General features: G+C 32.1%; 2 protein-coding genes across 2 annotated transcripts in view; one reads left to right on the top strand and one right to left on the bottom strand.

The window, feature by feature from the left end:
• LOC117176037 overlaps positions 1-11,409 on the top strand; it is an 82,141-nt gene that overhangs the window by 60,590 nt on the left and 10,142 nt on the right. The gene's annotated exons all lie outside the window — the stretch shown is intronic.
• The window catches only part of LOC117176033 (zinc finger MYM-type protein 5-like), a 39,657-nt gene that overhangs the window by 20,838 nt on the left and 7,410 nt on the right, over positions 1-11,409 (bottom strand). The window lies entirely within an intron of this gene.

Here is an 11,409-nt window from a genome sequence, read left to right as displayed (position 1 = left end):
AAAAATCAAAAAAAAAAGTAAAGTTAACGGTGCTTTCTCTAATTGCGGCAGTATTGACGTATGTTTTGAGAAAACAATGTCCAAGTATCAATTCAGTGATAGCTGATAAATGGTTTTTCGAATTAATAACTTTTAGTTTGAAAAAAATAAGCTCTGAAATTGTAAATTATCAGGGTTCACCTTCTTATTAAAAAAAAACAATAGAACTCTACATGTGTTTGAGAAAAAATAAGGAGATCTGTATGAATTATAACATTATGAGTATGCTCTATATCATTTAAGTGCAATATGCCTAAAATGTTTTAGAATAAATATTTATTTGATATAAAAAACAAACATTATCTGTTCACAATAGTTAGTCATATATTTAAAATATAATCCAATATACTTTTTCATGTATGTAAAAGAAGAAACTCCTTATGAATATAATACCATATGAATACGTCACAATAAAAAAAAAATTTTTAATTGCAAATAATCTATCTTATCTATGTATTTAATTTCATACTATTCTATTATTGATAGGAAATAAGAGGAAGAAGACTCATAACGTTAAAAATAATATTACTTACTATTTGCAAATCTCAATTTCGAAATGGTAACTTTTTTCAAACATATGTGTAAGTACGAGTCTCGAAATTGTTATGACTACCACATTCAATAGATATATGTTTGAAATTTGTTAATAATTTTTTTTTAATTTAAAAAATTTTTTAAATTGACAAAATTTTGGTTTTAAAGGAGTTGTATAAGATCAGTCACGCTTGGAGAGTTTTCTTCTTTTTTCCTTTTTTTTGCTTCACATTTTCAGAAAACGCTGTTACATATTTTTATTTCAATAATAATAATTTATATATCAAGTATATATATGCATGATAAAAGATCAACACGTGAAATAAGATGAAAAATATCTTTATTCAGAACAATCTCAGTAAAAACACATGTTGATAACTTAGAAGTTAGGCTTATTTATCCAACTATTATATGAGTCATCGAAAACTAACCATTTCACAAATATTTTATTTCCACTTCTCTTCATCACTTTTTCAATCAGATAGTTATCAGGATTCTACACTTTAAGTAACTCTTGTTCATAGAAACAGCCTAAAATAGGATCATTTCGATAATCTTTTAGCATATACGTAAATTGTACAGTATTTCTTATTTTATCTATCGTAAATATTTCAGTTGCCCTATACAGAACAAAAAAGCTGTTATAAATATTCAAAATAATGATTCACCCTGTTTTCTTTGGTCTATGATGGCAGCTCTGCATCCTGCTAAATTGAATGTTTCAAAAAAAAGTTCTTATCCTCATTTTAATACATAATTGAAATACGAAGGATTCAATTTTCCGATAAATTTAAATGTTAACAAATTCAAGAAAATTAATGGGTTAAATATCAAATATCAAATATTGCGGGCACATTCTCATAGAGCGCTAGGCGAGCGGCTCGCCTTGTTTGGGCGCGCATGGGGCGCGCAACTGTTGGTTCTCCCGCTTGCACTCGATGATATATTAATCTCGCGCTTCGCGCTCGATAATGTATTTACCTCGCGCTATGCGCTCGATCTTTGTGCATACAATTTTTAAAACTAAAGGTGGAAGAATCGACAACAGTCATTTTGTAATTGTGAATTCTCTTTTGTTCAAGTTCCTTCGGCCTTAACGAACACATTCTCATCACATATCTCGTGCTTCGCACTCGAGCTTATACCTTAAATTTTATATCATTCCCATAAATGTATATTATTCTAATTCGTAACTTGCACTCGTATTAAAACATACCTTTCGAATACTATAAATAAATGTACAGAGTATTTTTGAATTTAAAAAAAAAATGGTCTCAAAAATTTTCAAAATGTGCCCACGTTTCGAATTTTTATCCAAAATGGCTGGCTAACGAACTTGACCTCTAGTTCAGGACACTAAACAAGTGTAACACAGGCCAATCTCATAGATAGATTTTTTTAAGTTATCGTCAAAGACGGACATACAGGCATACAGACGGACACATTCGTAAAAACCTGTTTTTCGCATTCAGGGGATCTTAAAACATTGACATTTGACAAAAACAGGGGGGGGGGGTCAAATTTTTCACAAATCTAATACCTTCTCTGATGAGAACATAGTAAAAACTTGAGGGTATATTTTGTTACAGGTAAAATTATAACGGTGTTCACTGTACCGTGGTAGGGATTCAGATATCTCTCGAACTTGGTGTACTACATACCGAGTATGTATGGTATGAAGTAGCCACAAGATGGATTATGAAAGGCCAGATATTACTGTTTTGAAATTTTGGTCAGCTGTTGTCAAGCATGCCATGGTCTTAGAAAAGTTGAAGGTATGCGTATTCCACTTGGTGAAACTAGACTTTGAGGTATGAGCATGATTGAAATTACCAGGGGTGATATTCCGATGCCCACTAATCTAGTTAATCGAATCTCTCTTTCTAACACATGAATATTTAGAATGTTTATTATATTTTTAAGGCATTATTTATTGCCAAAGAAAGGTTAAATGCTCGAGTTATAAATAAAAATTTTCGTATTTTGTTGGCGAGAAGTTCAAATCGAGGTTCTGTTACTTTCATGTAAATAATTACGCAACAAACAGTACGAGAATTGAATATAAATGTAAAAATTGACAAAAAAAATTATTATTTAAATTGTACAGTTTTATAGCCCCTAATTAATTATAGATTCAGTTCTCGTTTTTTTCATTCTAATTTAAATAAGTTTTTTTAAATTATTGAAGTTGAACTTATTATTATAAATAATAATAATAATGTTGAAATTGTATCATAATATTTAACTTTAATAATAAAGTAATGCTTTGAAAAAGACTTCAAACTTTCTAGATCAATGTCTTGTCATAGAAAATTTGATCAAATAGTTTTTATTTTGATCAAATTGAATTTTTATGTTTTCCTAATTTTTTTTAATTCAGTTAAATCTGAGGATGCTACTATTACACGTATAGAATGACCTTTTCATCTTAAATATCGAACATCTTCATGCGTGGGGAATTTCACATCCATATGCTCTACTTTTCTACTAATCTTAATATGCCTATGCATATAAATTGACACATGACATTACATAACCTAAAAATACACAGGAATAACTACTGCGCATGCCAGAGATATCCGCGTTCAGCCACCACTGACTGGGACTGGGGGATTAGCTATCTCTCTCGCGCAGCAACATGATTGGTCTATTCAATTTTGCTCCATAAATAGCTCTTTACTTGCGCATACATGTAAACTATTTAACCTTCATTTAGAGAGGAGCGGTACTATTAGCAAAGCTGTCAAAATAATAAACAATTTCGTACGCCAAGAAGAGGACACGTCGTACCCTAAGTAGTAGGTACTTCGTACCCCAAGTGATTGGGAATCTGTACCCTAGATTACGGTGCAATTTTTAAGATGAAAAGACAAGTGATCTACAAAACAGCCGAATTTTTAACTAGAAAATATAACTTTTGCACACAAACAAATTAATTTGGAATTACTCAGTTAATATTTTCAACGAAATAGATGCATTTTTAATTGAATATTTGAATTTTTACCAAAAATATAAATTTTAAACCGATGATTTCAACATTCAAATTAAATGATCTTCAAATAGAATAGTTAAATTTTGAATCAAAATGATGTATTTGTTACCAAAAAAATCAGAATTTTCAACAAAATACTTGATTTTTCACATAATTAAGTAAAATTTTAAATCAATGTGTTCAATTTTCAACCAAAATTGTGAATCTTCAATTGGAGTAGTTGAAATTTCCAACAAAATAATGTAATTTTCAACTAAGTAGTTGAATTTTTAAATAAATAAGTTAAATTTTAAACCAATGTGTTCAATTTTCAACGAAAATGATAAATTTTTAATTAATTACTTAAATTTTCAAATGAAAATGTTAGAATTCAAACAAATCAGCTGAATTTTAACAAAAAATAGACATTTTTAATGAACAAAAATGTTAATTTTTCAACTTAATATATAAATCTCGAAGAAAAAAGTGTCTTCTTAACAAAGCGATTCAACCAAATCTTAAGTTTTGAAGGAGTTTGTATTAGAAAAAAGTTGAGTTTTTATTCAAAAAAGATTCCAGTTAGCTCAGTAACATCAAAAATTGAATTTTTGTAAAAAAAAAGATTCTACGAAAAAAAATTAATTTTCAATCCAAAATACAAATTTTTTAATCAAAAATGATGAATTTTTAATTGTAATAGCTTAATTTCTGACCAAACACTTGCATTTTTATCAAAAAACGATTTAATTTCTGCTCTTGCAGATCAACTTAAAAAAAAAGAGTTGAATTTTCAAACGAAAAGACAACTAAAAAATGCAATTTTCTATTAATGAAAATAAATTCTGAGGTTCTCATCAACTCTCAGAGAATTTATTTCTCGATTATGTTTTCGGTAATATTCTCGTTCTCGTTACCGTTCTCAAAGTAATATGACCGGCTCAGAACTCTATTCATGTCTTCCATATTTGAAGGTTGGTCCAAGGTTCCCGTTGATTTATGTGACTTGCCTTCAATGCGGGAAAGCAATTTTGTTGAGGCTGAGCATTATCGATGTAAACACTCCTAGCGATTGAGTTACAGTTACAGCGACCGTGCCGAATTCGACTGGGGCTCATTTTTATTTTTTCAAAATTTTCATTTAATTTTCACCCCTTTTATGTACTATGTATACAATTTTTATAAATGGCTTTTTTTCAAGAATAGGAGTTTGATTATTTGCCATTGAATATGTAGAATTTTAAAAGTTTGACCATTTATATTTTCGTTAAAAATTCAAATATATTTAGTTAAAATTAACTCTATGTGGAAAAATTATATTTTCGGGTTAAAATTTCAACTGTTTAGTAGATAATTCGCCTTTTTATCTTGAAAATTCAACATTTTTGTCGAAATACTTGGTTTATATTTTTTTTAAGATTCACCTCTGATTAAAAATTGAGGTTTCACTTGAAATTCGTTGTGGTTTTGTTAAAATTGTTTTTTTATCTGAAATTTTAAATATTCCATTTTTTTGGTTTGAAATTTATATTTTATAAGTTAAAAATATAACTATTTATTAAAAATTCAAAATTTTTTGAAAATCCATCCTTCTGATTGAAAGTTCAACTATTTTGATAAAAATTCGATTCTTATTTCGTTTGATTTAACTGTTTTTGATTGAATTTGAATATCTTTTTCAAAGATGCACGTCGAGACGAGAATTTCTCAGATCTCACCTGATATTCCTCGTAATCGAGAAATATTTTTTTTATCGCGAACTTTTGGTTTTTTAATTGTTTAATCTCACCCTGTCCCGACTTGAATATGCCAGCAAGACCGTGCATGATTCTCAATAATATTTACAGTTTGGTTTAACATTTTGCAAAATCTAAGCAATTCATTGATAAAACATAAGCCTAGAAAATTTTAAACGAAAAAATAAAACTCAAAAGGGTGGAAAATATAAAGAAACTAGAACAGTTTCTCATAACCACTCGAACAAGAAAACATTGCATATTAGGCGTTTTACAAGATCAATTATAGCGTTGAACAGTCCTATTTTATACATAGTCAAGAAGGTAATTATACCTAAATATGTGTATTCTAAATATCTTAACCATTCTAAAGCATTTTGTTTCCATGTTTGAACTCGGTGATGACTTGAAATCGTGTTTAAAATGCTTTCGGCGTTTTCTGGACTAAGGTGTGTGTTCCGTAACGTATTTGAGTCGTTATTTCTAGTATTCAATGGAATTCTTGGCGACATAATTTTGCAATTTTGTCCGGTTATTATAAATGTTCCTATATTAATGGTTTGGGAGTTCATTGAATGATTGGGGCAGATCGAGTCGATTTTCTCCGTTTGAGTAAATATAGCTAGATATCCATTTGAAATTGGCATATAAGTCTCTGGCTGCAGTAAAAATGTTTCTAATTTACATTTACCTTTAGATTGGGTGTTAAGAAGACTAGCGTCGCAAGTATCCTGTTGATAAGTCAAGAATTCAGGTTGCTGTCTCTTGCATACTTTAATTCCTTCCACGGATTTACATTTACTTAAACTTTCTTTATCGGTTGGTACATAGATGTACCTTCCGGCGAGGAGATATTCATGATCCAATATGATACTCGTAAAAGTCCCATCTTTTTGTTTATTAGGAAGAGGTATTATTCTTTCGATAGTTAAGATTTCGTTTTTTAATACCGGTAATTTTATAATGTATATTAAACAGTCTTTTTTTGTCAGTATATTGATATCTACTGAGTCGATTATTCTTTGATAGCTAGTTGCTTGTCCTTCAAAGTGATATCTTGTCTTATAATGGGTTTCCTTTGTTGTCCAGAATGTTAATTATTTTATAAGGACCTTTCCAGGAGGGATATAGTTTGTTGGTCTTTGTATTGTTTTTTACCTTAACCAACTGACCTACTTTATACAGTGGGTGGCGATTTATATTTTTCGCGTCGCGGTATTTTTTCGTCTTTTCATTTTCTAGACTAATTCTTTCCTTGGCTCTGGATAGATTTATCTCGTGCTTTTTCTACCATTTTCGAATTAATTCTTGGTAAGTTATATTCGTGTTTTGCTGGACGGTTGATGGTAGATTGTGTTCTCTTCCGAAGGTAAGTTCAAAGGGTGAGAATCCAGCAGTTTGATTTTTTGTTGTATTTACGACAAAATTTATAAATTTTTAGTTATCATCCCATTGTTTTTTATTTTCTGCCATAGACGTTTTCGTTAAATTTCCCAGCGTCGAATGCATTCTTTCGATGTTTCCGTTTGATTGTGGGTGAAAAGCTGTCATTTTGATATGTTGAATTTTGAGGGCTTCTTCGAACTGTTGCATTAGGTCAGAGATGAAGTTTTGTCCTTGGTCAGTTGATATTGTTTTTGGTGCACCGAAGGTGTAAATGTAGTGATCAATTAATTGTTCATTTATATCTTCAGTGTTTTCATTTTTTAAGGGGAGTAGTACTGTATATCTGGTTAATCGGTCTTGTATACTCAGTATATACTTATTATCTTTAATTGTTTCTGGGAGAGGTCCATATATATCCATGGCTATTTTATCGTTTGGTTTTAAAGGTATATCAGGGATTATACTCTCCATATAATATTTAATTCTTGTCGTTCTATTAAGTTGACAAATAGAGCAATGTTTTACATATTTTTTGATATCGTTTTCCATATTAGTCCAATGTCCTAATTTTTGTGCCTTTTCTAAAGTGTTTTGTTCGCCCATGTGACTTGCGTGTGCTTCTTTCACAATTGCTTCTTTTTCTTCTTTGAAAATTCTCTTGTGTTGACGAAGCACAGTGAAAATGAGTTTTCTGGGTAGTATGTTGATAGAAATTCTAACATTTCTTGGAGTGACTCTTTTTCCAAAGGGGAAATTAAAGGATCTCATATACGCTTGCGAATGATGGTTAGGTTTTTACTCAATATTTCTTCAATGAGTTGGCCTAATTTTCTTAACCATTGTTCTTCATCAAATTTTGGCAAGTCTTCCTTTTTTAATGTTGTCCATAATTTTCCTATTGCGTTTGGTTTTATCTTGATTTTTCCTGGAATAGGATTTAATCGCCATTGCATAAAGTCAGTATACAAATATACAATTCTGGTTTCAAATATTCACATTTTGTAGGCTCTAATTTTAGTCCTAAATCAATGATACGTTGTAGAACCAGTTCAAGGTTATTATTGTGCTCTTGAACTGTGTTTTCAAATATGACTATGTCATCGATATAAACTAAGCAAATTCCTCCAATGAGGCCTTGAAATGCTCTGTCCATCATTCTCTGAATGTGACCGGAGCATTTTTCAAGCCAAAGGGCATTCGATTATATTCGAAGTGTTCTAGTTGTGTCGAAAAGGCAGTGTACTTTTTACATTCCTCTTTCATTGGTATTTGGTGAAAACCAGCACTTAGGTCAAGTGCTGAAAAGAATTTTGCTTTTCCAAGCTGGGCCAGGATGTCGTCCATCATTAGTAAAGGATAAGCGTCCTGATCTGTATCTTTATTAATTTGCCTATAGTCTATGACCATGCTCAATTTCCCCCCTTTTTTGGTAACAATCCATAATGTTGAGTTGAAAGGGGATTGTGAGTGTCTTATCTTTTTATCCAATAGTTTTTGAGTCTCCTCTAGAGAAAATTCTCTATGTTTTTCAGGTAATTTATGTGATGTAAGGTTGATTACTTTACCTGAGTTTAGGATAATATCATGCTCGGTAAACATTGTGCATGGCAGTGGGTCTCTGGGTAGTACAAACGCCTGTTTGTATTTTAGTAAGATTTTCTTTATTGTCTCTTGGTTTTCTTTTTCCATGTGCTTGATATTAGACGTTTTTAATTGTGTTTGCAATGGGTCTTGAGTATTGTGGGGATTTTTCGTTTTCGATTCAAGTGGAGTAGTCTTCACTGTCTTTATCTTTTCGTATTTAATTTCATCGGGTATTTTAGTTAGTTTTCTTGAGTAATTAAAAAATGGTACCTGTATCTCGTTATTTTTAATCGTATATAATCCGTCAGGGATATTATCTTGGCTTTCAATCCAGATATCTATATGGTCTTTCACACACTTAATTCGGCATATTTTGGTTTCTATAGGTGCTACGAATTCCCCGACATCATGTAAGGGTAACTTTTTATTTTCAATTATCAAGTGTGTTGGCGTTAGAGCGTACTTGGGGAATTTTTTGAAGAAGGTTAGTCCTAGTATTCCGTCTTCGGGCAATGGAAAGTTTTGATCTACTATGTGGAATAAATGTTTTTTTCGAAATAGTTTAAATATACAGCTTCATGGGATTCCTGGTTATCATTTCCCATTTGAAATTTCTTTGAGTATTTGATTTTATTTAAAATTTGGGGTATCGAATTTTTTTATTACGTTTCTGGCTACTTCGGAGTCAACTAGTAACCTAGACTCTCCTCTACATCCTCTTCCCTTGATGGATTGTAGTCTTCCGGAAACTTTATTAATTCTGCTTCTTCCAGGTAGTCCTAGTGTTCCAGAATTTCTTCTTCCGTCATATCCTGGTTCTCTAAGAATTCTTCTTCCTGGATGTTTCTTACTTGTATCGGTCTTGTCGGGAATTGATCTTAATGAAAATTTTGTTTGCTAAATCACTGGGAAGCAAAATGGCCTAGTTTGCCGCATTTGTGGCAAGACATCTTTGCTCTATCCGCTAAAGGCAGGCTTTGATTTAGGGCTTTAGCTCCGGTGGCTGCTGTTGTATTGGCTGCTATTCTGGGAGGTGGCAAAGGTCTTTGAATAAACCTGGGGTTGGTCGAGGTGCTATTGGCGTATTTCGAATGGGCTGTGATTCCTTTAGCCAGGTTTCATACTCTGCTGCCTCTTTTTGGCATTCCATTAATGCTGTTAGCTTCATTTCCCGTACCTGAATTCCAATTTCTCGTTTTAGGTTTAGCATATACCAATTGATTGCCTCTTTTTCTTCGATTTCTAATCTGAGTTGTCTTTCAGTCGCTTCTGAGGATGCTTTTACCGCGTAGTTTAATTCATACAGTATTTGTTTAAAGCGTAAAGAAAAGTTCTGGATAGTTTTATTTGGTTCCTGCTTACACGATTCCATTTTACTTTTAATGGTTAAAATCGAACCCGTTTGCTTTAAATTTTGTCTTAGGGCTTCATACAAATCGTTGAAAGTATTTATAGGGGTCTAGCGTATGGCTTTGTCAGCATTACCAGTGATTTTTCTAGCTAAAATAAAATCTAGTAATAGTTGTGGTTGGGAACACTGACTTTTTGTCCTCATTTCTAATTTAATAAAATCTTCCATGCCCGTATCTTCTTGCACATTTATAGGTTTAATGGCTCTAATGATATCTTTAGCTGGTATCCCCTCGTGCCGGTGTTGTGTTTTAGGTCCTGGTTGTTGCCGACTTCTCAAAATAAATTCTTTTCTGATTTTTAATCTCGTTTCGACTTGTTCGTCATCCGAATCTTTATCTTCAGTGCTAATATGGAGATATTTTCTGCTGCCGCTGATTGATTTATAACCAGAGTGCTTATGCTTTTTCTAATTTCTTCAATTGCTTTGAGTAAGAATGCTGGAATTTCTTCCCTTGAGGGAGACTGTGCGCGAGTGGGGGCGGGGGAGACCATTGCCGTAATGTACTGTGGTTCGTAGAAGTCACTGTCGGAATCGTCCGTCGCGTACGTTAATGGTATCCGATAACCCAGAATGGAAGTTTCTCTAATGCTCTACTCTATCAGTGTGAGTGTACTTAGTTTCTAATTTGTCGGGTGTAATTATCGCATGACACTTTTGTGTAGTTTGGACCTTGTCCTTTAATACAATAAAATGCGTCGTATCGTTCTACTACAATACTGACGATTTTAAAGTAGTTTATTTGTATTTTTGACGAAGGGCAGTGCTCTGGAGCACCAGGAGTATACCCTACAGGAAATTGTAAAACTTTACCTCACCAAACAAGAAAGATGTTATTTCAGGTTTGTTACCTTCCTCAGACTACAAAGAGGATTTATACTCTTTACAGTTTCAGTCTTAATTACTAAAAAAAACTTACTGGTAACTTGTCTCCAAGCTGTTACTGCTGATACCTGTTGAATCGGGTGTGGCTAACTCGATCAGTTTCTTGTAGCTAGGCAGGTGCCTCTTCTGCCTGATTGCGAGCCTCGTTCAGTCTTATTTTCCTGAGTTTTCCTACTACAATTCTACGTAGAATAGGCCCTACTGAACTTCAGACACTAGTTTCAATAGCAGTAGTATGGCTCAATGTTTTCGGGCTGTCCGTAGTACAGTCCGGAGTTCTTTTTTATTGAATTTTGTAGATTTTTATTCTCTTCGTTTTCCAGGTTTCCGTCACTTATAAGAAGGGAAAGACTTTAATGTTTCTCCGTAGAGAATGCTTTCCTTCGAAGTATTCTCTAAACGGATCCTGGCAGGATCGCCAAAATGTTATGGTGAAAAAGGCTCCAAGGTGTTTTTTAAAATATGTTATATCTTTAGCGAGATATCACGTGCCTTTATTTCGTATAGTTGTAAAGTCAAGTCAAGATTAGAACTAACTTAGCGACCCTAATTCCCTTTAATATATAGGCTGCATATTCAAAGGAGAAAGCTGAGGCTAATTACATATTACACTTTAACCAAAAAAAAATCATTTTTAACCAAAAAATTAAACTTTTAATCATTTAGTTGAATCATTTTCAAATAAAAACAGATGAATTTGTAACAAACAATGTAAAAAATTTACATTATAATTTAAAAATACTTCTTCTTTTGAATTATGAGTAGGAAGACGAATTTTTTTAAATTGCTTTCTTCTAAATTTTTCTTCTAATTCATTAAAAATTTCCGTTCTAAGTAAAAACTTGCCTGTTCCAAGTGAAATTATA

This window comes from Belonocnema kinseyi, chromosome 1 (assembly GCF_010883055.1).
Source record: "Belonocnema kinseyi isolate 2016_QV_RU_SX_M_011 chromosome 1, B_treatae_v1, whole genome shotgun sequence".
In the NCBI taxonomy this organism is placed as follows: domain Eukaryota; kingdom Metazoa; phylum Arthropoda; class Insecta; order Hymenoptera; family Cynipidae; genus Belonocnema; species Belonocnema kinseyi.
This window is presented reverse-complemented; position numbering and strand designations above follow the sequence as displayed.